This window comes from Crocuta crocuta, unplaced genomic scaffold (assembly GCF_008692635.1).
Source record: "Crocuta crocuta isolate KB4526 unplaced genomic scaffold, BGI_CrCroc_1.0 scaffold177, whole genome shotgun sequence".
Lineage (NCBI taxonomy): Eukaryota > Metazoa > Chordata > Mammalia > Carnivora > Hyaenidae > Crocuta > Crocuta crocuta.
The window spans coordinates 1,505,526-1,530,969 of record NW_027531880.1 but is presented as its reverse complement, the minus strand read 5'-3'; the positions used below and the strand labels follow the sequence as shown (position 1 = coordinate 1,530,969).

Genomic DNA, 25,444 nt, shown 5'->3' with positions numbered 1-25,444 from the left:
CTTGTTGAAAGAGTAGGTTAATTAATAAAAAGCATAAGCTGACTTAAGGAACAGTGTTAAATATAACCAATACATGTGGTAAAGGGATATACAGAAATCATGAAAGTGGTAAATAAGTGATGTTTGAGAAACACTGATTTAAGTCATCTTTGAGTTTGTTTCTTTTATGTTCTTATTATAAATAGTAGTATAGTAAATACTCTTAATTTTTTGTGCATGTTTATGATAATTTCCTTACACTAAATACTTAAAAGTTTAATTTCTGATTTTTAGGATATACAATTTTTAGGCTTAACTGAAAGTAGAAAATTTACAGTTTTCACTCCTCCTTCCAATGTATAAATGCCCATATTTCTTTCACACCTCACTGTGTGGCCATCTCAGTACCTTCTTATCATTGTCAGTTTAGTAGCTACAAAAGTTGAGTATCTTAACCACACTTCTTTGATAACTTACCTGTATGGCTATTTGTCACTTGTTTAATTCTGATCTTTTTATCCTTTTTTTTTTTTAAATAAATTGTTTGCTCATATCTTTTTTTGGTCTGTTCTCTGGCTGTAGTGGACTGAAAACCTACATGAACTAGTTTTACCTAACAGTGATCACAGGCACTCTGGTTTGTGTCAAAGAATAGAATACAATGGACAGTCAGACCTCCCAGAAAAAGAACTGGAAGGTTCATTTTCCTCTGTCATCTTCAGTGTCCTGCTTTTCTTTACATCTTGGATTTGCCTTTCCTCCATGCCTCTGTGCTCTCCTATAACTCTTCCACCTGGCTTTGGATTGCCATGTCAATTACTTCAGCCCCTCTTTAACATGACCTTTCAGTTCAGGTACTCATCAACATCTCCGTGCCATGGGCATGTGTGTCCCAGATTTCTAGGAGTGAGCCGTCGATTGGCTCAGTGTCATTAGGTGGTTGCTCTTTGTGCAGTCAGCTGAGGTCAGGATGGGGGGTACTCTGTTCTTTCCAGAGGCTGTGGATGAAACAGCTTCTCCGGGAAAGACACAGCAACTAGAATGTTCAGTACATTGAATTTTTGCCCATTTTTTGATTTGTTGTGTTCATTTTTCTCTTATGGGTACAGAGGAATTCTTCACATAGTAGGCCAATGTTGTCTTTGTCTTATGGGTGTTTTTCTGTCCATTTATCATTTTTATTTTGCTTGGTGTTTTTGAGAAATCTGTCAGTTAAAACATGATTTCTGCTGGTGTAATGTTTAGAAATACCTTCTCTGTGAGGAAATTATACATTTAACTATATTTTCTTCTAGTTCTTAATGATTTTTTAAAATATGTCCCTTGAATTGTGTTAAATTTTAGAAGAATTTGGAGAGAAATGATATCTTTGCCATATTCATTCTAGGGCTAGTCTTTATTTAGTACTGATTTTTTGTCTCTCAGCAAACTTTTGTAGCTTTATTTTAGTTTTGTACTTTTAAGTTTATTCCTAGCTACTTTGTGAACTTTATTCTTATTATTAGTAGAATTTCTTTCTCTTATGTTATTCAACTGCTCCTTCATGGTTTATTAAATCTATTTAAAAATATTTTTATTGGGGCACCTGGGTGGCTCAGTCGGTTGAGCGTCTGACTTCGGCTCAGGTCATGATCTCAGTGTTCCTGGGTTCGAGCCCCGCGTCAGGCTCTGTACTGACAGCTAGCTCAGAGCCTGGAGCCTGTTTCGGATTCTGTGTCTCCCTCTCTCTCTGACCCTCCCCTGCTCATGCTGTCTGTCTGTCTGTCTGTCTCTCTCTTTCTCTCTCAGAAATAAATAAAACATTAAAAAAAATTTTTAAATAAATAGATAAGTAAGTAAAAATAAAAATATTTTTATTTCATAATTGACCACCTCAGGCAGGCTGGCTCATACTAGTTCTAATAACTTTTTTAGTTGATACTTTGAGGCTTTATTTTTATATAAAGAGAATTTTAATATATAATCAATTATTATCCTCATCTCTTTTCATTTTTTTTTTGTGGTGGATCTTTTAGAATGAGGATAGTAATAGTTGTATTGAAATGTAGAGCATGTCTTATACTGTTGTATTTTCTTAGGGATAGTTGTTCTAATTAGTTATAGTGTTTTGGGTACATCTAAATAAATGAAACTTGTGGAAAACTGGTCTTGAGCCCCAATTTTTTCACACTGCTTGGTCTCAGAGCCGGAACATTTCACTTAGTATGCCCTTTCTAGTGCATCCACTGCTTCTAGAAAGTCTCTGTATAAAATGCTCATATGATTCCTCCCATTAACATATTATACTTGCTAATATAGCATGTCATGGATTTAGTTTTCTGATTTTCTGATAGTTGATACTGGTCTACTATTATGGAATATTGAGAAATACACCTTAAATGGAATAAAAAGTATTTTGATGGTGATGTCAGCAGGAACTTTCATGATGTTAGCTGCCTTACTTCTCTGGCTTTGTCTTTTTTCTGCCCCGTGTTCTGCGAACCTCCTACTTCCACTCCATAAACTTCAACCATAATAAACCTTTTTCTTAAGTATGTTTTGTTCTTTTGTGTCAGCTTTCCTGTTTTCCCTCACTCTTAGCATCATTGTCCTGAGGGTAAACTTTAGTGTCACTTGCTCCAGAAGGCTGATATCCCTTAGACTAAGTCCTGTCCTACCATGTATTCCTAATGCACTTGGTATTTTCTTTCTTTCTTTTTTGTTTTTATGTTTTATTTATTTTTGAGAGAGAGAGAGAGAGCATGAGCAGGAGAGGGACAGAAAGAGAGGGGGACACAGAATCCAAAGACACGATCCAGGCTCTGAGCTAGCTGTCAGCACAGAGCCCGACACGGGGCCCGAACCCACAAACCACAAGATCATGACCTGAGCCGTAGCCGGATGTTCAGCCGACTGAGCCACCTAGGCCCCCCTTGGTCTTTTCTTTGATATAACATTATAATTTTAAAATTATGTCTTAAAAATTTTTATACTGTCTGGTATTATAGTTTGAGGTTATAGTTGAATAGCTGTATCTTGTGTCTGCCTTATTGACCATTGTGTCTGACACCTAAGTTCTCACTCAATAAATGCTTCCCAAGTTAATAATTAAGAGGGGAAAGGAAGACAGTGCTTGACCTGCTTATCAGTGAGTTTATCAGCAAGATACTGCCTGGAGCTGCCTGGATTGGCAACAGTAGTAGCCAGAGGGAAGTTGAAAGGGATAGGCCTGTGTCATAAACGTTTAGTTTTACCTGGGTCAGAATCTATGCAGAACTGAAGGGAAGGCCTGTCTGCTCTTACTGGAGTTTGAACAAAGACTTTCGAGAAATTTGGAAGATTATTTCATACGCAGATGAACTCTTTGTACCCTTGGACACAAAGGAAAATATAAACCCATACTTTCTGCTTTTACTCTTTAATTTCTTTGCTCTTCTGGGTTGAAGTAGTGCAGCTACTAGACTTTTACATCATCAAAAATAGCAGGCTGCCTCATAAAGTTCAGAAACCCCACCTACAATAAAGACCATATTTAAAGATCTAGAGTAAAAAAAGGCATCAAGAAAAACAGAAGTGTTTACAAAAATGTAGTATGTGGTGATCTTTTGTTGTCAAAAGAAAGGAAGGTTTGCTTTTGTGAGCCTGGATGGTACCAGTTGAAAATATTTCTAGCAGTGAGTAAAAGATTATCATAGGATTTCAGTGTTCTTCAAGTCAGAGTAAACTTAGCTTCCTATGCTTCTTTTTCTGTGTATTATCATCCTATCTGTTACAAATTTTAAACTGTGAACTCAGAACTGAATGTAAATGGGAAGACCAAGTACATTTTTGGTTCTTATTTTCTATATCTCATTTATTCATACTGTGTCTTTCTGAGGAAAGACATAATGCTGAGGATTGACATAAGGTTGAACTGAGGGTTGAACTTTTTTAAAAACAAACACAGTAACTGAGTTGATTTTATGTGAGATTGGTATATGACTAAAAGAAGTTGAGACTGCATATTTTGGCAGCTTGAGTTGTGGTGCTGAATTTAAGTTCAGAGTAATTCTAGAGCTGAACAAGAGCTTTAATTTAACCCTTTCCCTTCACTAATGGCGTAGTTGAGGTGTTAAGTTACTTACCTGAGGTCATGTGGCTTTTCAGCTTCAGGGCCAGACTGATATTAGTAGCTGCACTATTATATGCATTTGATGAAGGTAACACTCTTACCTGTTTTACAGAGAAGGAAACTGAGGCACAGAGAAATAATTTGCTCACCTTCATACAGCCAGTGCACATCAAGCCAGAATGTGAACCAGGGTCTGAGTCCCACATTCTTGGTTTTAACCACTGAGTTGCGCTTCTCTACTCAGTCCAGTATTCTGTGCTGGTTACCGTACTGCCACCTAGAACTGTTTCAGCATTGCTGCTTCCCCAGTATTTGGCTCCTACAGGTGTTTTTCATATCTGAAAGTGGTATTAGCTTTTCCATATGACATACTCTGTCCTCAGAGCTGGTTCAGGTTGAACAGATCTAGTCTGTACTTAAGGAACCTTAAGATAGGAAATAGGTCTGCAAGCAGTGGGGGCAGTTCCCCCAAAAGACAAATAAAACTTCTGCAGGGATATAGTTTGGGTAATGCTGCAGCTCTTTTATTTCCTTTCTCAACCATGGAGCTCTTTAGTTAACTAATTTCTTTTTCTCAGAAGCCAGCAGATGAAATTTTTTGATGCTGGAATAGCTGAAGGGCATTCCGATACTTATACATAAATACCTATTTATCTGCCATAGATCATAGAAGGTAATTTCTACTGTTATTCTTTGAAACTAGTTGCAGTATGCATATGTTCTATGTCCTCTTGGGAAACAGCTAAAAGAAATCCCTGGGAGCTTTGGTGCATAAAACTTGCTGTAAAGCTAGGCTCACCCCAAATGGATCTGTTTTAGATACAGGACATAAGGGTTTATCACTGGGAAGACCAAGTAGAACCTGAACATATTGTAGTACTGCACGTGTGGAATCCAGAGTCCAAGGGGCCCTGAGGGCTTATTCATTTGATAGAAAATAACTAAGATTTGAGGTTTCTAGAAGTCTTTTTTGAGAGGAAATATAGTTGTGCTTTTTGCCAGTCAGGTCATGTGAGATGATAGCCTTTTAAAAATTTATTTATAAATTGTTAATAAAAATTTTCTAACTTTAGAGCATCTTTTAATTTGTCTCCTATATGTTATTTTATTTCAAGACAGAATTAAAGAAATTCCCTTTTTAGAGTCAGAGCAGAAGTGCTGTGGAATTGTAAAGTCCAGTTATTTGAGGGCTTGGGTAGGTTGTATGGAGGCATTTGAACTGAGCCCAAAGGAGTGAATAGATTTCCAAGTTAGAGGGGAGGAAGGACACTTGGTGCTATAGGAACAATAATCCGACCAAAAGGGCTGCTTGGTGTACAGGGAAAGATGCAGTGGGGACTGAGGCTAGAGACTTGATCAGCCAATACTGTGACCACCATGTTGGGAACAGTGTGGTGAACATCATGCTGAGGAGGGAGGATATTCTGTAGGCACTGGAAATTTTTTAAGAGAATGACCTTCATCCTAGATGAGTAGGGGAACTCTGGAAGAATGGAGGTCGGATTAGAAAGAAAAGGCCTATGGTGATTGAATGTATGTAAAGATTCCCAGGTAACTATATAACCTTGAAACTTTTTTCCTTCTGTATTTTTGAATGACTTTTAATTTTTCTACATATAGGGAATGTGCTGATTTATAAATTTTTAAATGTTACGTACCTTGCCTTTTCTTCATTTTAAAGAAAAGTGCCTTTGTCAAGAGAACTAAAACATTTTTTTAAAAAAATCATGAGTAAGCCAGTTTTTGCTGTTGTTATCAAATTTTGGATGGGTGACTTGGTTGTTGCTGTAACTGGTAAATAGACTTGAATTTTTAGTATTAGTAGGGGTTTGGACATTTTTCATTACTAAGATATAATAACAAAGCCTTAAAATGGAAAAAATCAGCTACTGGTTTGTAATCATAAAAGACTAGTTATTTTGGTGATTCATGCTGCTTTCTATAATCATTTAAGGGAAAAGTAGAAAACTAGAGTATGAGGATGATATATTTACTCTGGTGAAATTTGTGAAGTGGAAATAACCCTGAACCAAGGAGCTAGAGGATTTGGCTTGTCTTAAGCCTGTGCTCTTAACCATGATGTTAACATCATACAATGCACTGTTAAAACCATCATACTATTCATATCACTTTGGTATGAGCTGATGTTGTTCTTTTATAGCACTTAAGGCTCAGAACTTACAGTACATTTGAAAGATAGAACATACATGTCCTCTGGCTATAGAAATATTCATATCATTCTTATAAGTATAAAATGTAAGTGGCCCTGGGTGTGTATAGATATAGTTAGATATTTTAAAAATCAAAAAACAAAACCTTCAAAAAATTTTCAAAACTCCTTTGCCAAGACAACATGCATTCCCAAACATCAGTGACAACACAGTAGATGTTACTAGAATCAGTTGTATGTAATAGAATCCTTTTCCTTCTTAATGGTAACATTTTTATGTTGTTCCCAAGAGAAAAATACCGAAGGAACTCTTTCACATCACAGGGATTATAAAGTGATATGACATTGTATCATCTGATGAGATCTATAGGAAGTTGGGTTTAGGTTATAATGGGAATTGCTGTTGATATTATTCTGTTTGGATCCAACAATTGCACCAATTTGTATAGAGTGTAGTATACCTGTGCTAGTCAGGTTTCTTCAAAGAAACAGAATCAATAGGAGCTATATATAATGAAATTAATTTTAAGAATTGGCTTACGTGTTTATGGAGGCCTAGAAGTTCTGCAGTCTGCGATCTACAGGCTTAAGACCCAGGAAAGCTGGTGGTGTAATTCAATGACTCAGAGCCAGAGATGTTTGGATTCTGTGTCTGAAGGCCTGAAAACCAAGAGTAATTAGAGCAGAAGATTGATGTTCGGGCACCTGGGTGGCTCAGTCAGTTAAGTGTCCGACTCTTGGTTTTGGCTCAGGTCATCATCTCATGGTTCATGGGTTCAAGCCCCGTGTTGGGCTCTGTGCTAACAGCTGCAGAGCCTGCTTGTGATTCTCTGTCTCCCAACCTTTCTGCCCTTCCCCCTCCCTCTCAAAAACAAAAAATTAAAAAAAAAAAAAAAGATCCATGACCTAGTTCAGTCAAGCAGAAGTCAAACTCCGTCATGCTCCCCTTTTTTGTTCTGTTCATGCCCTCAGCAGATTGGATGATGCCATATTGAGGAAAGTGATCTGCTTTACTGAGTTCACTAATTTAAATGTTAATCTCTTCTAGAAACACTCTCACAGACACATCCAGAAATAATGTTTAACCACATATTTGAGCATCCTAGGACTCCGTTAAGATGATAGATAAAATTAATCAGTCATCACAATGCCTTTTGTTTTAAGGAGGGAGCATACAGAAGAATTTAAGCATCTAACCAAATGAAGTGACTTTGAATCAACCACACATTCTGATTTTGCCAGTTATTTTGCCACATATCAATCACATTCTAATTTGCCAGTTCTTTTAAAGCCATCAGTGTGGAGGCAGTGGAAGAGATGGGATTTTCACAGGTCATTCTCAATCCATGAAAGACAGCAATCAGTTAAAGTAGTAATGTTGCAAAATACAAATCAATGAATCATAGTTTCTTATCTTAAAGCATATATTGAAAGCATCTTCATTCAAAATGATACTGAAACACTTTCCATTGCTTTTTACCCATGAACAGGGCTCCCTTTCCCCTCAGCATTCATATTCTAGTTATTATTTACCATCTTATAAAATATAATTGTTGGGATAAGTTTGCTTACAGCCAGAAAACATTTTAGTTATACCTTCTACAGGTATGATTCTTAAAGTGGCCTGCACCCTATAAATCTTTTTTTTTTTTTACATTGTAGGTTTTTTTTTCTGGTTGAAAGCTTTATTTTATTTTATTTTTTTTACAAATAGTTTATTGTCAAATTGGTTTCCATATAACACCCAGTGCTCATCCCCACAAGTGCCCTCCTCCATGCCCATCTCCCCCTTCCCCCCACATCCATCAGTCCTCAGTTTGTTTCTCAGCATTCAAGAGTCTCTCATGGTTTGCCTCTCTCCCTTTCCCCCACCATTTCCCCCCTTTTTCTCCCCCATGGTCCTCAGTTAAGTTCCTCCTAATCCTCCTATACATGCAAACATATATTTGTCCTTCTCTGCCTGACTTATTTCGCTAAGCATAACACCCTCAAGGTCCATCCATGTTGCTACACATGGCCAGATTTCATTGTTTCTCATTGCCATGTAGTATTCCATGGTATAGATAAACCACATCTTCTTGATCCATTCATCCGTTGATGGACACTTAGGCTCTTTCCATGTTTTAGCTATTGTGGAGAGTGCTGCTATGAACATTGGGGTACATGTGCTCCTATGCATCAGCACTCCTATATCCCTTGGGTAAATTCCTAGCAGTGCTATTGCTGGGTCATAGGGGAGTTCTATTGTTAGTTTCCTGAGGAACCTCCACACTGTTTTCCAGAGGGGCTGCACCAGTTTGCATTCCCACCAACAGTGTAGGAGGTGCCCCCTATAAATCTGAGTCTTCAGTGGTGGTGCCCAGTAAGGTGCTCTTTTAAAAAACTCTTATAGACATTGAAGTTTGAGATGGATTGGTGGTAATTACAGTGAGAACTGACAAGTCTAAAACTACTGGTACATGGTTTTAAATTTGTTATAATCTGGGGCCGGGGGGGAGGGCGTCTGGGTGGCTCAGTCAGCTAAGTGTCTGACTCTGGGTTTCAGCTCAGGTTGTGATCTCAGTTTTGTGAGTTTGAGCCCTGCATTGTGCTCTGTACTGACAGCTTGGAACTTGTTTGGGATTCACTCTCTCCCTCTCTTTCTCTGCCTTTCCCCTGCTTATGCTGTCTCTGTCTCTCTCAAAATTAAATAAACTTTAAAGAATAAATAAATTTGTTATAACCTGGGATGCTTATTTGAAATATAACTAACCCATTTGTTCTCAAACTTTAGGTCTTGGGTGGGATTGGAGAAGTTGCCTTTATAACAATTGCCTAGGTGATTCTAATGCAAACATAAACTTGAGAAACTGCTAAAGTATATGGCAATGTTGTAGTAAGTCAGTTTTCCAAATTGCATTTCTCTAGGTGTCAGTAGATGCACTTTGGCATAAAAGGATCTGTAGTCAAATAAGCTTGAGAAGTGTTGGAAAGTTAAGAAGGTTGTTTTGGGGGTATCTGAGTGGCTCAGATGGTTAAGAATCTGACTCTTGGTTTGGCCTTAGGTCATGATCTTGAGGTTTGTGGGTTCAAGCCCCACATTAAGCTCCATGCTGACAGCACAGAGCCTGCTTAGGATCCTCTATGTCCCTCTGCACCTCCCCGGCGCTTGTGCTTGCTCACTCGCTTTCTCTCTCTCTCTCTTTCAAACGAATAAACCTTTTTTAAAAAGGTTATTTGTTTTTTGGTTTTTAGCTCTTATTTTCAGAGCCTGGAGTACTAGGAATAGAATACTATTTCGGGGGACGTATAGAAAATGGTGGCTCTTGTCCCCTGATTTGCTCCAAAACATGGCTAAAGAGGTGATGTTGGACCTGGGTATATACTGCGTATTATTGGTACTCTGAGTAGGGGGTTAATTTGTCTCTTTTAGGTATATATATTGCAGTCACGTACTGAACAAAGCAGTCTTGGTTCTACTTCTTTATTAAATGCTACCCCAAACCCTGCAAAATTTTTTGGACCACTGATCATGGAAAATAAAGTATGTGCTTTAGACACATGGCCCCTAGATTTATTCTGGAAAGTTGTGGAGATTTTTTTTCTATTTCTGTGCTGTAAAATTAAGAATTCCGGGAAAGAGAACACATTATAATCTTTTTAAAAATTTTAGTAAATATCACCATTTTTGAGTGAGTAATTTTATCTAATCTTCACAGGAACCCTTTAATGGAGGTATCAGGCTAAGACAAGTGATACAACTTGGTTAGGCTGAGCCCTGAGCTCAAACTTTGTCTGAGTTTCCAAACTCTTTTTTTTTTTCTTAGTAATTTTGCTTTTGAATTTATTTAAGGTCTGTATTAGTGCATTGGATTGTTTACTGTGGAAAATACTCTTAAGATTGCAGATAGATGTGGCTCAATTTCAGTTTTGTGTCTTAAGTAGCTTTGTGTTTTGGGTAATGTCCATGAGCTCTCTGGGCCTGCCTTTTTTCCTGCATTAAGTTTATAGTGCTTTCCAGACCCTATCCTCAGAAAATTAGAAAAAAGTTGTGAATGTGTGTATGTGTGTTTAGTATAAAGTACCATCTGTAACTGTAAGGGAAAAGAGCAGGTAGTGGAATTCTCATTTATAATAATGAGCTTTCCCCCAACTGTGGCAAATTTAAAACGGTATCAATGAGAGTTACTTCTGCAAGTATTTTAGTTGCTATGAGGTGACTAGCATGTGACAACACTGTGACAAGGTGCAGAAACGTCATTTCTTGGGTGACTTGGAGCTGGTGGCATTGCAGCAAATTGCAGAATTTAGGATCTCCTTTGGCAGGACCAAAAAGCCAGCCTGATCTCCAATGGGACAGGACTTTTAACAGGTGGATAAAGGGGAAGGGAGAATTCATGCCTTTGCTGTTATTGCCACTTGACTTGTACTTTCTTCTTTTTACTTTAAATGGTTGGGGTAAAAATCTTTTGGTAGGATTGGAAAGATTGACTTGAAGTATGTTTAGAACTTATTTTATCAGCCTTAGTTCCAAGGATAAGAATTCAGAATGTGAACATAATACTGTCTAGGTGATTTGACTGTAGTTGAAGGAGAAATTTAAAAATGAATTTTAAAAATGATGCCACAGTAAATTCTGTTACCTGCAGACCCCAAAGGAAGGAGTATATCCTTCAAGTAGAAGTCCCAGACTGGTAAGTTGTTGTTGTTGTTTTTGTTTTTGTTGTATGTGTGTTTTAATTTTGTTTCTTGGGCATTTGTATTTGCTACTGGGATATTAGTCAATTTGACAATTAGACAATTTGACAATTAGTCAATTTTGACAGTTTCTTTGTCTTCCTTCCTTCCCTCCCTTTTTCCCTCTACACTGCTTTATAAAACTAGAGTTTTATATTTTCAGAGTAAAATTATTTCTTATATACCTCAGAAATAAAATTAAAGGATAAAGTTTAAATAAAAACTTTATACAGCTGACTGACTAAATTGATTCACCAGTTTTGAGTGCGTATATGTGCTAGGATAGGAATTGTGTTTCCAGGATCCAGGAGAAGGGTAGACAAGCAAATATTCTTGTTCTTTAAACTTTAAAATACTTATTGTCATCCGACATGTATTTTTTATTTCAGAAGAACAGCAAGATAAATATAGAATTAATGTACTAGTGAGGACAGTATATTTTATTGTCTAAGGTGAATTTCATTCTGAAATGTAGGAGTGTTCTCTGAAAGTCACAAAATGTATGTGCAAGCTGTATTCTGGGTTAATCTCTGTTACACAGCTTTGTGTGGCAAATAGTTGGGAATTGCTAAGTGGTTCATGTTGACAACTATGGTCACATTTAGGTCAGGAAGTAGACAGACAGTCATACAGTCATGGGGGGAGGGGTATTGGCTTAGGGACGGAAATATTTTACCCAGGGCATCACATCTAGGTCATTTTTTTCATTTTTGCTATTTTAAAAGTTGAGTTTGAGGATGTTTCTACTTTATTCTTCACCATGGTTTGAGGTGTTGCTTATAAGAGCGTGTATGTCCAGGTTGGGGTGGGGTGAAGGGATATTAGGAACACACTCCAGGGGGTGGACAGTAGTACTGAAGAAGGGACCACAGGTTTGCGCTCCTACTCTCAAGTGAAACCCAAGTGACCCTGGGCTGGTTAGGTAACAGATCTTGTCTAGCTCTGCATGGTACTTTTTTTCCAGGAAGGTGTGTATATATATATATATATATAACCGATGTATATTGGCCCAGGAAGGCATATATATATACACATATATGCACACAAACACACACATATATACATATACATAAAATATATATATACAAAATATATATTTATATATATTTTGAAATGAAATAAAATATTTCATTTTTCATTTCATATTTGAAATGAAATAAAACTATATATATACACACATATATAAAAAATATATATGTGTGTATATATATATCTCCCTCTGTTTGTTTTTCTTTGAAGTCTAAAGACAGCCTGGGCCATCTATTGGATTCAGGCCACCTAAGATCCTCTTATGGCTCCTCTGAAAGTTTCTGTTGTACAAAAAGCCTCTAACTTTGTAGATGTAATAACGTAGTGAAAGTTTGAATGCTTGTGTTCAGAGTGTGTGTTCCATGTAAAATAGATAGGATGTAAATGGGTAGTAAACAAAACAAAAAACAAACCACACACACAAAAATTTTTTTATCAAGGTTTAAAATAAATCTGAAGAACTTCTAAGGTTTTAGTACTAAAAAGATTTAACTGCTATGTGACTCTGGGAGCAGGGAGCAGGGGGATTAGAAGTAAATATTCTTGTTGCCATTCTTTTTTATAGTATGGAGAGTATTTGTTCTCTAGGAGAATCCAACCCCCTTCCCCTCTATCCTTTCCTCAAAGTATAGTTTGAAGTGGTAGAATTGATTATGGTTCAAGATTTAAATTTATATATATTTGAAGCCATGGTTATAGAAGTTCATAAACTATATGGAGATCCATCTTTGTGTGTGTGTGTTTGTGTGTGTTGTGTTGTGTGTATTTGTGTGTGTTGTGTGTATGCCTGTCAAAAGGTCAAAATTTTGGTATTGTAGCAACATGGATATTTAACATTATCTGTAGCAGTGTTTGAATTAGCTGGGGAAATATTTTGCATTTCAAAAAATGATAGAAGTAATACTAAATTTTGTTAGAGAAAATGCAGGAGTTTTCATTTACTTCTGTTAGGCATTGATTGTAAATATTGGCCATAACTAATTCACATAAACTCTGTGTACTTTGTCATTTTTTTCATGAGTAGTAGTTGTCCATAATCTTAAAATTTAGTGTTTTAGAACTTGGTATGTTGGGGGTTTTTTTGAAACTGAAGGAGCTAGCTTTTAATACTAATTATCTCAAATGTGTTCTTGGTGCACATTATCTTGATGATAATAGCAATGCTTTAAAAATACTGTTCTCATTTATCTACACTGGAAAATAGTATTTTATTTTATTTTTTAATGTTTTATTTATTTCTGAGAGAGAGAGACAGCGTGAGCCCGGAAGGGTCAGAGAGAGAAGGAGATACAGAATCTGAAACAGGCTCCAGCCTCTGAGCTAGCTGTCAGCACAAAGTCTGATGCGGGGCTCGAACCCACAAACCGTGAGATCATGACCTGAGCTGAAGTCATATGCTTTGAAGTCATTTGCTTAACCTACTGAGTCACCCAGGTGCCCCTGGAAAGTAGTATTTTAAAAACAATGGTTAGAGAGTATGTCTGTATGCTTTTGAATGGTGATGTTTGAGAAGTGGGCCATAAACTTCTAGAACTAAATGTAAACACTAGAACTTCAAAATAGCTTGTCTTTTCCAAAAGAGAGGGAACAGAAACCAAAGAATTTCATGCAGTCATTGTTTTACTCTCATGACCCATAACGGAGCAAATCAAGAAACCAAATACAGTCTTCCTTTTAAAAATTAAATGTTACGGAAATTTAAGGTAAATGTAAGCTAGTAAAAACAAAAAGGCATAGAAGTTTTAAAATCTAAGATGCTATTGATTCAGAGATGATAAATCATTATTTTTAAGTACTACCAGAAAACAATATGCCACCAATTCACTATAACACAATGCTTTTTAACACTTAATTTTTTTTCTTTCTTACTTATTTCAGTCAGCATAATTAATATTCTTTAGGCCTATCTATGTTGTTGCAAGTAGCAAGATCTCATTCTTTTCTGTGGTTGAGTAATATTCTATTATACACACACACACACACACACACACACCACATCTTCTTTATCCATTTATTTATCAATTGACCTTTGGGCTGCTTCTATATCTGGCCATTAAATAATGCTTCAGTAAACGTAGGGGGTGCATACATCTTTTCAAATTTGTTTTTGTTTTCTTGAGGTAAATACCCAGTAGTAGAATTACTGGATCATATGGTACTTCTATTTAAACTTACAGATTTTTACATAAAAATAAGAATCTTAGTTGCTTCCTTTCAGTGTCTTCTCTATATCAATACTTTTGTTTCAATACCAATTAATAGCATAATCTTTTTCAAGCCATCGATTAAGTCAAGACTAAATCAACAATGTATAATTTTCCTTTTGTACACAGATAATGAACAACCTGTCTAGCCAACAGAGGTTGTACTATATAAGAAACCATCCTAATTTGAGAGAATATACAATTTGGAAAAAATTGTCTAGAAATCAATGAAATATGATATGTACTTGTGTTTATATGGCTTTGCCAAAATTAGTACCACTTTTGCCTCATTTCTCTCAAAATGCTCAGTGGGTTTAAATAAAGGAAGAGGGAGAGGACTTCTAGCTTCTTTCTGTTCAGTAGCATCTCTGGCTCTCCCTGGTATTATCCCCCTCCCTTTACAGGAAAGTTCATGATCTGGTTCTAGAGAATTATTTTTGGGGTTTCAAGCTGGTGCTGTACTGACATCATCCCTTCCTTTATTAGTTTCTTCCTGGGCTTTTGGAAGGGCTAACCCCAGTGGCCGTTCCCTCAACCAAGAGACTTTGTCATTTTGCATTTGCTTGAAAAATATTCTCTGAAGCATTTGTTGAAACTGAACCTACCCTATGGGAAGGCCAGCTTTGTCATCAGTTATTTAAATTGTCACCTCTGCTCTGGACAGCTGTGTACTAGATGAAAAGTTTTGAATTTGGAGTTGGAAGACATGATTCTAAGGGCGAGTCCCATCTCTGGAACTCAATTTTTGTTATATGAACAATGAGTAGTTGTTGGTTGATTACTTGAAAGTTTTGCAGGTGCTTTCTTAAGGCCATGTGATCTCATGGTAGGTGGTTGTCCTAATGATACCATAATTTCTTTGGACCACTGCAGGAGTCTCAGATGTGAAAAGTAGTTACATGCCCTGAATTCTGTTTGCTCAGCTATAAGCCCTGATGGAGTTTCCTTTATCTAAAACATGTACCCAAATAGATGCCTTTTTGTAATTCAGTTATCCATAGGGTGAATTTAAGAATTCACTCAAAGAAACTATACTAGAAGGTTCTGATCTTCATTAAAATGAGATCATATATGTAAAGGACTTGTTGTATGTTAGAGTGCCAGAAAATGTGATTTCCTTTCTTCTCACCTGATTTTAAAGACTTTCTTTTTTCTTTTTTGGAGAGGGAAGTATTCACTAAATTTGTTGTCTGCTGTGTCCCTTTAATTCCCAGCTTTTTGACAGAGCAGATTGTCTTGTCTTGTGTTCAGTAACTGAATCTCTTTCAGCTCATGTTATTAAACTATCTCCAAAATCCTAGGATTTCAACTTTAAAATACCAAAATACTTAAGAGAGTTAGATGGTAGATAGCTGATATAACTTATATTAAGGAGCACAAGGCTCTCTCCCCTTGCATTTATACGTAGTTTGATTTTAGGAGGTGATAGTGTGAAATCAAGGGCGAATTAAATGATATACAGCTCCCTAAAATTTGTTTTGTTTTCTTTCATTTTGTTTTTGCATGGGAAAAGCAGTTTATTTCTAGATTAAACTTATACATGGTTCAGATGATTTATTCATTAGGCAAACACTTTGGTAAGAATAAACTGTGTGCCAACTGTCTGGTACACATAGTTCTGGTTTTCTCGCTTATTACCTCATTTGTATAAAAATATATTTTTTAAATGAAAGGTTGTTTCAGAAACCTGGAACTTTGAAAACATTTTCCTTGGAAAGGAAGACACGCATGTCTGAGCGCCTCCTCCCTTATGTGATTCAGTGATTCAGGGAATCATCTTAAGCATTGTCCCATCTATTTTTAACATATAATAAATAAAGATAGGAAGAAACTGGTTTCAGCATCATGCCTAGGAACATACAAAGCTTGGCAACTGGCAGTTGTACTTTTCTTTTTAAGATAATGTGTATGACTTTTTAAAAGTGTTTTCTTGGGGCGCCTGGGTGGCTTAGTCGGTTAAGCGTCCGACTTTCACTTAGGTCATGATCTCACGGTTTGTGGGTTCGAGCCCCGCGTCGGGCTCTGTGCTGACTGCCAGCTCAGAGCCTGGAGCCTGTTTCAGAGTCTGTGACTCCCTCTCTTTCTGACCCTCCCCTACTCATGCTGTCTCTCTCCTAGAAATAAATAAAAAAAATTAAAAAAAAAAAGTGTTTTCTTAAGTTTATTTTTATCGATTTTGAGAGAGAGATAGTAAGTAGGGGAAGGGCAGAGAGACAGGAGACAGAATCCCAAGCAGGCTCCATGTCATCAGTATAGAGCCCAATGTGGGGCTCAAACTCACAAACCATGAGATCATATGGTGAGCCGAAATCAAGAGTTGGACACTTAACAGACTGAGCCACCTAGGTACCCTGTGTATGATCTTTTTATTTACTAATGATAGTTTTACTTTTCTAAATTTAGATATTAAGAATTGAGAGTCCCCCTTTGCATTCTACTTTGTTGCTACTTTTTCATGTTTGCTCCCCATTATGCAATCTTAAGGAAAAGGTAATGTAAAAAAAAAAAATTAAACTTAGAAAAAAATGTCTAGAGAAAACTCATTGGTAAGTATTTTCTACCGGTCAGAGCTTCTAGATTCCACAATGAGGGAGGTACTTAAAATGATTGAAATGATTCCAATTGGCGATATAAATAACCGAAATTTAATGGTGGAGATTTTCAGCTTTTTATATAGGTTCATTGGAGGAAGCATTCTAATTATTATTTTCAGGCATCTTCTCAAGTTTATTGGTGTGTTGAGTTTAGAACATAGTCATTGACTTTTCTTTTTAAATTTTTGCAACTTGATTTAGGGCACTTTTAGTGAGAGACTGTTTATGTGCCAACCATTGTACTAGGCACTGGGATAGAAATGGGAAGATCTGGATTCAGCCCTAGAAAAGTCACAGACCAGTCCTGTGGGGACAGTACTGGAGAAAGAGTGCATAGTATTCAGTGGGCCCTTGTGCCACAGAACGACTTAAGGGATTGCTGGAGTCTGGGCCTCGGATGCTGCTGAGGGTCAAAGAAGTGTTCTCAGAAATAGAGGACGAAATGAAAAACAGCCCGCTAACTTTAGAAGCTAATCTGTATCTAAGATACAACAGTCTCTTTTAAATTGTGCCTTTTCTAAGCATATATGGTTGTGAACTGGAGTCGATTTGGCAGCTTTCGAGTGAGTGATTTGGCAGCTTTGGAAGTACAAGTGAATTCAGGTCCCACCTTCCTCCCTTCCCCCACCCTTGCCTTTTCCTCTCTAGCCATAGTGTCCTCTCTGGGCTGTCTCTTGGACATGCCAAACACAGTCCTGCCGAGGCCTTAGTGTTTGTTTGGAATGCTCTTCCTGAAGATAACTTGCAAGGACACATCTCTTACTTTCTTCAGTTTTCCACTCAGGTGGCACTTTCTTGGTTCCATGAATAAAGCAACAATGCTAGCCTCCCCTGTTTCCTTACCTCGCTTGTATTTATGTCCAAGGCATTTATCACTATCGCTGTCTGAATATTAGCTCCATGAAAGCAAGGACTTTTGCTATTTGATCCATTGTTGAACACAGTGGATCTTAATATTAAGATCAGCATCTGACTCATAACAGATATTCAGATATTTGTGGAAAGGTAAAAGGGAGGGACAGCAGGAATAGACCTTCATTTGGTTTATTGCCTGTCTCCTCCTATGTTAAAACTGCAAAAAGGCAGGGCTTCATTGCGGTCATTCTGTGCTCCTAGCATGTAAAGTATGCCCAGCACATATTAGATGCTTCTTAATACATCATTGCAGAGAAAATTTATGAATATGTGATTTGTACACTTAATTTAGTATATACTATACTAAGCATGTTTAGTCATATGGATGTTCCTTAAAAAGTAGACATCTTTCTTTTTATATACCAATGTTAATACCTGAAGTATAACCTATAGGCTTAAGCTCCTATCTCAGCTTTGCCATATTAGCATTGCGACCATGTGAAATTGCTTTACATCTTCGTGTGTTAGTTTACTCCTCTGTAAAATAGTGATAATAGTATCTATCATAGGGTTTACTAAAGGGGTTTGGTGAGTTAATATAAAGTGCTTACAATTCTGTAATACAGAGCACAGTAAATATTCTTGATGTCTCAAAACACATGAAGACAAAAACATATATGGATATTCTTGCTAACTATTCATCATAAGCAATAAAGTGTGGAAAAAGAAAGCCCTTGTGATTCCTATAGCCCCAAATGAAGATGACCCCTTTGGTCTGTCTCCAGATGAGCTGGAATAATGTATAGAGATGAAAGCAGGAAGTGACAGATAAAAGACTTTATTTCCTTAGGGGATGATATTCTGCCTTCTTGGTGCTGGTCTTCCTAAACTCTTGTTAGGGAGCTAATTTGTTTTCTTTAAAACTATACACTGAATTTTTCAATGATTCTGAGAAACATCTGTCAAATACAGCAGCCTTCAGTGTAGTTACAATGAGTGGCACTTTGGGGAAACTCAGTATTGAGAGGGTAAGCTGACAGGCCACTGTAGGAATTGCATGGAGTGTGTAAAAACAAAAAAGTAAAACCTACATCAACTGGATCATACCCCCAGAGCAGTGTGGAACTCTAGAAGGTTGAAGAGTCCAATTATTTATTGAAAATAAATGCTTCTAAGGTAAAATGCAGCCTGTTTCATTCACTTGGTGTTTGGTCAGTTTCTGTACCACTGCTTTGCATGTTGGTGCCCTCTTCTGGAAGACTGCAGAAGGTGTTTGCAAGGTGAGACTGTGTGTCCCTTTAGTGGACTGTTCAGAAGCTGAGGGGCACTGCGGCCAGATAGGCACTTCTGAGTGCACCAACGAAGCACAGCAAACCGTGGAATGGGACAGTATAAACAACAGTTGTTTTATAAAACAATGTATAAAGAATTGAAGAGAGGGCAGGAAACATTAATAGTGATGATAACAACTGGATATATCTAACCATAGAAAATATTTGTAAAGCTTCTTGTTCTTCAAAAGATGTGGGAGTTAGAAAAGGAAGAGAGACCAGAGGACAGTAGAATTGATCTAATGTTCTATAGCTAGATGACATCGTTGAGTACCTGGACCTGAAAAGGTGTGTGTGGGGTGTTTGATCAAGCTAAATTTGTTTTTACAAGCATACTTTTTTTTTTTTTTTTTAAGAGAGTGTGTGTGAGAAGGGAGAGAGGGTCAGAAGGTGGGGGAGAGAGAGAGTCTTAAGCAGGCTCCACCTAAGTGCAGAGCTCGACACGGGGCTAGATCCCACGACCCTGAGTTTATAACCTGAGCCCAAATGAAGAATCAGACACTCAACCAACTGAGCCACCCAGGCACCCTTACAAGTATACATTTGAGTGTTTATGATGTTTAGTTTAGGGCTGGGATACTTATGTTTAGTAAACTAATTTTAACAAATTTATCCCTAATGGTTATTACTCTCAAGTAAATTACATTAAAAAGAAATTAAGTTCTAAGTTTAGACCTTTAGCAGCGATTGATGTAAAAAAAAATTCAACTTGAATTAGAATACATCTTTTTTTAAATGTTTATTTATTTTTGAGAGAGAGGGAGACAGTATGAGTGGGGGAGGGACAGAGAGAGAGAGAGGGAGAGAGAGGGAGGGAGAGAGAGAGACAGAATCTCAAGCAGGCCCCAGACTCTGAGGTGTCAGCACAGAGCCTGACATGGGGCTGGAACTCATGAACCATGAGATGATGACCTTAGTGAAGTTGGATGCTTAACTTGCAGAGCCACCCAAGTACCCCTAGGTTACATCTAACTCTTATCTACTGCTTGCAAGATAGATTTTTTTTTTTTGGCAGATAAATTAAAATTTATTGAGACAGAAAGAAATGCACCTACTCACGACTACAGTTAAAGCATTTACTATAACTATTATCATGTTCACATTCCAGATAAGTCTACATGGAAAAGCATTCAGAATTTACTAGATTTTTCTACATGACTTTTTCATCTACAATAGGTTCAACAAAATGACACTCAGGATTTGGTGGGCTCTCATTACAATGATATACATTGAACAGGGACAGACATCAGTGACTGAGAAAAAGGTATAAAAAGACCAAAACCACCCACTGTAGAGAGGGCTCTTAGATGTTGCTGTACCATGTGGTCAATTTAAAAAACATGAAAACAAAAACAAATGTGAATTGCATTCTGGGAAGAAAAGAGGGGCAGACCTGGACAGACACATAATCATTCACTACTGGGCATGGGGAAATGGGCATAAAGAAGGGGAAACTGGTAACAAAACCTCAGATTCAGTATTAAGGTATTCCCATGCCTAGAATATCTGTAGAAACAAAAAGATATTAATATGGTAGACAACTAACCACGGTGGAAGAAAATTCTGGGATTTAAGGTGGATGCTGAAGAAACGGTATTAAATAAAAGAACCATTTATCTCAGACTGGTTTAGCTGTCTCTTGACCTGAGTGTTTAGCAGGAAACATGGATTCACAGGATTCTTTTAGGTACACCAACCCTTTTAAATTTAATTTTATTATTATTTTTTAAATGTTTATTTTTGAGAGAGAGAGAGAGAGAGAGGAGAGAGAGAATTCAAAGCAGGCTCCAGGTTCTGAGCTGTCAGCACAGAACCCGAAGCAGGACTCAAACCCATGAACAATGAGATCATGACCTGAGCTGGTCTAACGCTCAACCAATTGAGCCATCCAGGTGCCCCTAATTTTATTTTAAACTCCAGGATACTTAACCTATAATGTTAGTTTCAGGTGTACAATATAGTGATTGAACAATTCCATACATCACTTGGTGCTTATCACTCCAAGCACATTCTGTAATCCCCCTCACCTGTTTCATTTCTCCCCCTGCACACCTCCCCTTTGGTAACCATCAGTTTGTTAAGAGTCTGTTTCTTGGTTGGCCCCCCCTTTTTTTGGTTTCTTAAATTCCACATATGAGTGAAATCATATGGTATTTGTCTTTCTCTTATTTCTCTTGGCATAGTATTCTCTAGCTCCATTCAAGCCATTGCAAATAGCAAGACCTCATTCATTTTTTATGGCTGAGTAATATTCCATTGTATGTAAATACCACATCTTCTTGAACACTTGGACTGCTTCCATAATTTGGCTATTGTAAATAATGCTGCTATAAACAAAAGGGTGCATTGTTTACATTTGAATTAGTGTATTTTTATTTTGAGTGTAAATACCTAGTAGTGTGATTACTGGATTGTAGGATAGTTCTGTTTTTAACTTTTTGGATAACTTCTGTCATGTTTTCCAGAGCGGCTGCACAAGTTTGCATTCCCAACAGCAGTGCACCAGGATTGCTTTCTCTCCACATCCTTGCCAACACCTGTTCTTTCTAGTGTTGTTGATTTTAGCCATTCTGACAGGTGTGAGGTGATAGCTCATTGTAGTTTTGATTTGTATTTCCCTGATGATGAATGGTGTTGAGCATCTTTTCATGTGTCTGTTGGCCATCTAGATGTCTTCTTTGATGAAATGTCTGTTCATGTCTTCTGTCCATTTTTAATTGGATTATTTGTTTTTTAAGTGTTACATTATATAAGTTCTTTATTTGGGATACTATTTATTGGATATGTCATTTGCAAATATCTCCTTTCTGTCTATAGGCTGTCTTTTGGTTTTGTTGATTGTTTCCTTCACTGTGCAGAAGATTTTCATTTTGATGTAATCCCAGTAGTTTATTTTTGCGTTTATTTCTCTTGTCTCAGAAGACAAAATTTAGAAAAATCTTGTTATGGCTAATGTCAGAAAAATTACTGCCTGTTCTCTCTCCTAGGATTTCTATGGTTTCAGGTCTCACATGTAGGTCTTTAATCCATTTTGAGTTTATTTTTGTATATGGTATAAGAAAGTGGTCCAGCTTCATTCTTTTGCATGTAGTTGTCCAGTTTTCCCAACACCATTTTTTCAAGAGACTGTCTTTTACTATTTTCTGCTTTGTCAAAGATTAATTGACTATATAGTTGTGAGTTTATTTCTGAGTTTTCTATTCTGTTCCATTGAACTATATGTCTTTTTTTGTGCCAGTATTTTTGTGATGACTACAGTTTTGTAGTCATATGACTTGAAGTCTGGAATTATGATGCATTCCACTTTGCTTTTCTTTTTTAAGATTGCTTTGGCTATATGGGGTCTTTTGTGGTTCCATACAAATTTCAGGATTGTTTGTTCCAGTTCTGTGAAAAATGCTTTTGGTGTTTTGATAGAGATTGCATTAAATGTGTAGATTTTAAAAATTTATTTATTTTTATTTTTTATTAAAATGTTTTTAAAGTCTTATTTGTTCACCATGAGAGAGTGCAAGAGGGGGAGGTTCAGACAGAGAGAGAGGAGAGAAAATCCTAAGCAAGCTTTCCACTGCCAGCACAAAGACTGATGTGGGGTTTGAATCCACAAACCCTGAGATGATGACCTGAGCTGAAGTCAGACGCTTAACTGAGCCATCCAGGCACCCCCCTTTTTTTTTTTTTATTTTTTAAAGTCTATTTATTTTGAGAGAGACAGAGACAGTGTGAGTGGAGCAAAGATAGAGAGGGGGAGACACAGAATCCCAAACAGGCTCTTCACTAACAGTTTGACACAAGGCTCGAACTTACGAAGCCATGAGATTATGACCTGAGCTGAAATCAAGACTCATATGCTTAACTGACTGAGCTACCCAGGTGCCCCTAAATGTGCAGATTTCTTTGGGTAATATAGACATTTTCACAATATTTTTCTTCCAATCCATGAGGATGGAATAATGTCTTTTCTTTATGTCATCTTCAATTTCTTCTGTCAATGTTTAAAGATTTTAGAGTATAGATTTTTCATCTCTTCGGTTAGGTTTATTCTTAGGTGTCTTATTATTTTTGGTATAATTGTAAATGGGAGTGTTTTTTTTTTAAGTTTTAAATTTAAGTTTAATTTTAAGTTATTATTTAACTTCCAGTTAGTTGGGATTGTTTTCATAATTTCTCTTTCTGCTACTTCATTATTAGTGAACAGAAATGCAACAGATTTCTGAATATTGATTTCATACCTTCAGAATTTACTGAATTTGTTTATCAGCTCCAGAAGTTTTTTGGTGGATTCTTCCCGTTTTTCTATATAGAGTATCATGTCATCTGAGAATAGTGAAAGTTTGACTTCTTCCTTGCCAGTTTGGATGCCTTTTATTTCTTTTTGTTGTCTAATTACTGAGGATAGGATTTCTAGTACTATTTTGAATAAAAGTGGTGGTAGTGGACATCCTTGTCATATTTATGACCTTACATGAAAAGTTCTCAGCTTTCCCCCCTTGAGTTTGATATTCGCTGTGGGATTTTCATAGATGGCCTTTACTATGTTGAGGTATTTTCCGTCTAAAACTGCTTTGTTGAGGGTTTTTATCATGAATGGATGTTGTACTTTGTCAGATGTTTTTCTATGTCTATTGAGATGGTCATATGGTTTTTATCTTTTTATTGATGGGTACAACAAATCTTGATACAACACTATTTGACAGACTGTTTACAATATTAAAATTATAGTCATTATTCACTTGGTGTGGAGTATCTGTTGTCAGTTACGTTATCAGAATTCATACTCCCTGGCAAATCCTTGACCATCTTCTGTTGCCTAGTGAATCTACACTATACTAATTCAGTGCAGCAAAATTGTGGACGGAAGATAAATATTGGCTTAAAAATTATTTATTGTATTCTACAATGTGTGGAACATCTATTAACATGAATAATTAGAAGATGGTTTAAGATCCCATTGAAAGTAATTCAGTGCTTTTTAATGTTTATTTATTTACTTTTAGCCATACAGCTCTCCCTTTATTAATAATCGTCTAATATTTTTACAACACTTTGCAATTTAGTAAAGCTTTTTTTAGCCATCCAGCTTCTCCCTTTATTAATAATCATCTCTAATATTTTTAGAACACTATACAATTTACATAAAGCTTTTTTAAAAAATATAATTTATTGTCAAGTTAGCTAACATACTGTGTATACAGTGTGCTCTTGGCTTCAGAAGTAGATTCCCATGATTTATCATTTACATACAATACCCTGGCTCATTCCAATGAGTGCCCTCTTCAATGCTCATCACCCATTTCCCCCTCTCTCTTGCCCCTCTATCAACCCTCACTTTGTTCTCTGTATTTAAGAGTCTCTGATGGTTTGCCTCCCTCTCTCAAGCTATTTTTTAAGTTTCTCAGATTTCACGTGTAAGTGAAAACATATATCGGTCTTTCTCTGCCTGACCTATTTCACTTAGCGTAATACCCTCCAGTTCCATCCACGTTGTTGCAAATGGCAAGACTTCATTCTTTCTCATTGCCAAGTAATAATCCATTGTATATATAAACCACATCTTTTTTTTATCCATTCATCAGTGATGGACATTTGGGTTCTTTCTATAATTTGGCTGTTGTTGATAGTGCTACTACAAACATTGGAGCACATGTGCCCCTGTGAATCAGTACTCCTGTATCCTTTGGATAAATTTCTAGTAGTGTTAGTGCTGGGTCATAGGGTAATTCCATTTTTAATTTTTTGGGGAACCTCCACACCGTTTTCCAGAGCAGCTGCACCAGTTTGCATTCCCACCAACAGTGCAAGATAGTTTATGTTTCTCCACATCCTCACCAACATTTGTTGTTCCTGAGTTGTACATTTTAACCACTCTGACCAGTGTGAGGTGGTATCTCAGTGTGGTTTTGATTTGTATTTCCCTGATTATGAGCAGTGTTGAGTATCTTTTCATGTGTCTTTGGCCATCTGGATGTTTTCTTTGGAAAAGTGTCTATTCATGTCTTCTTCCCATTTCTTCACTGGATTATTTGTTTTTTGGGTTTTGAGTTTGGTAAGTTCTTTATAGGTTTTGGATACTAACCCTTTATCTGATGTGTCATTTGCAAACATATCCTCATATTCCGTTGGTTGCCTTTTAGTTTTAGTCAGTGCTTCATATTTTGAAATTAGAATTGAGCATTTTTCCCCTCTGTCGTGTGAAGGGGCTGAATATGGCACTTTAAGAACATTATTTTTTTAATCATAACTTTTCCTCAGTAGTATAACCATAGTGATAGAAAACTGATTTTCAATATCAGATATTCTTTAAAAACTAGAAAAAATTAGGTAATTATGATTGAACTAACCATAAAGAATGTCTTGAGTTTTCAAATGACTGTTTGGGAATTTTGCTTTTGAAATGTCTTCTTTTGTTTAATGACAGATTATATCATTGAATGGGCCTCTATAGAGGGAAGCACTAAGGAATAATGTTATTATGA

The 25,444-nt window shown here is 36.7% G+C and overlaps 1 protein-coding gene across 3 annotated transcripts in view; it reads left to right on the top strand.

The window, feature by feature from the left end:
- The window catches only part of PSD3 (pleckstrin and Sec7 domain containing 3), a 593,010-nt gene that overhangs the window by 232,018 nt on the left and 335,548 nt on the right, over positions 1-25,444 (top strand). Inside the window, exon 1 of one of the 3 annotated variants that reach the window (XM_077773131.1) lies at positions 10,861-10,912. The exons of the other annotated variants lie outside the window; for them this stretch is intronic. The gene's annotated coding sequence lies outside the window, so the exon portion shown is untranslated. Of the gene's footprint in view, positions 1-10,860; positions 10,913-25,444 lie in introns of those variants that run through there. 3 annotated transcript variants of the gene reach the window in all.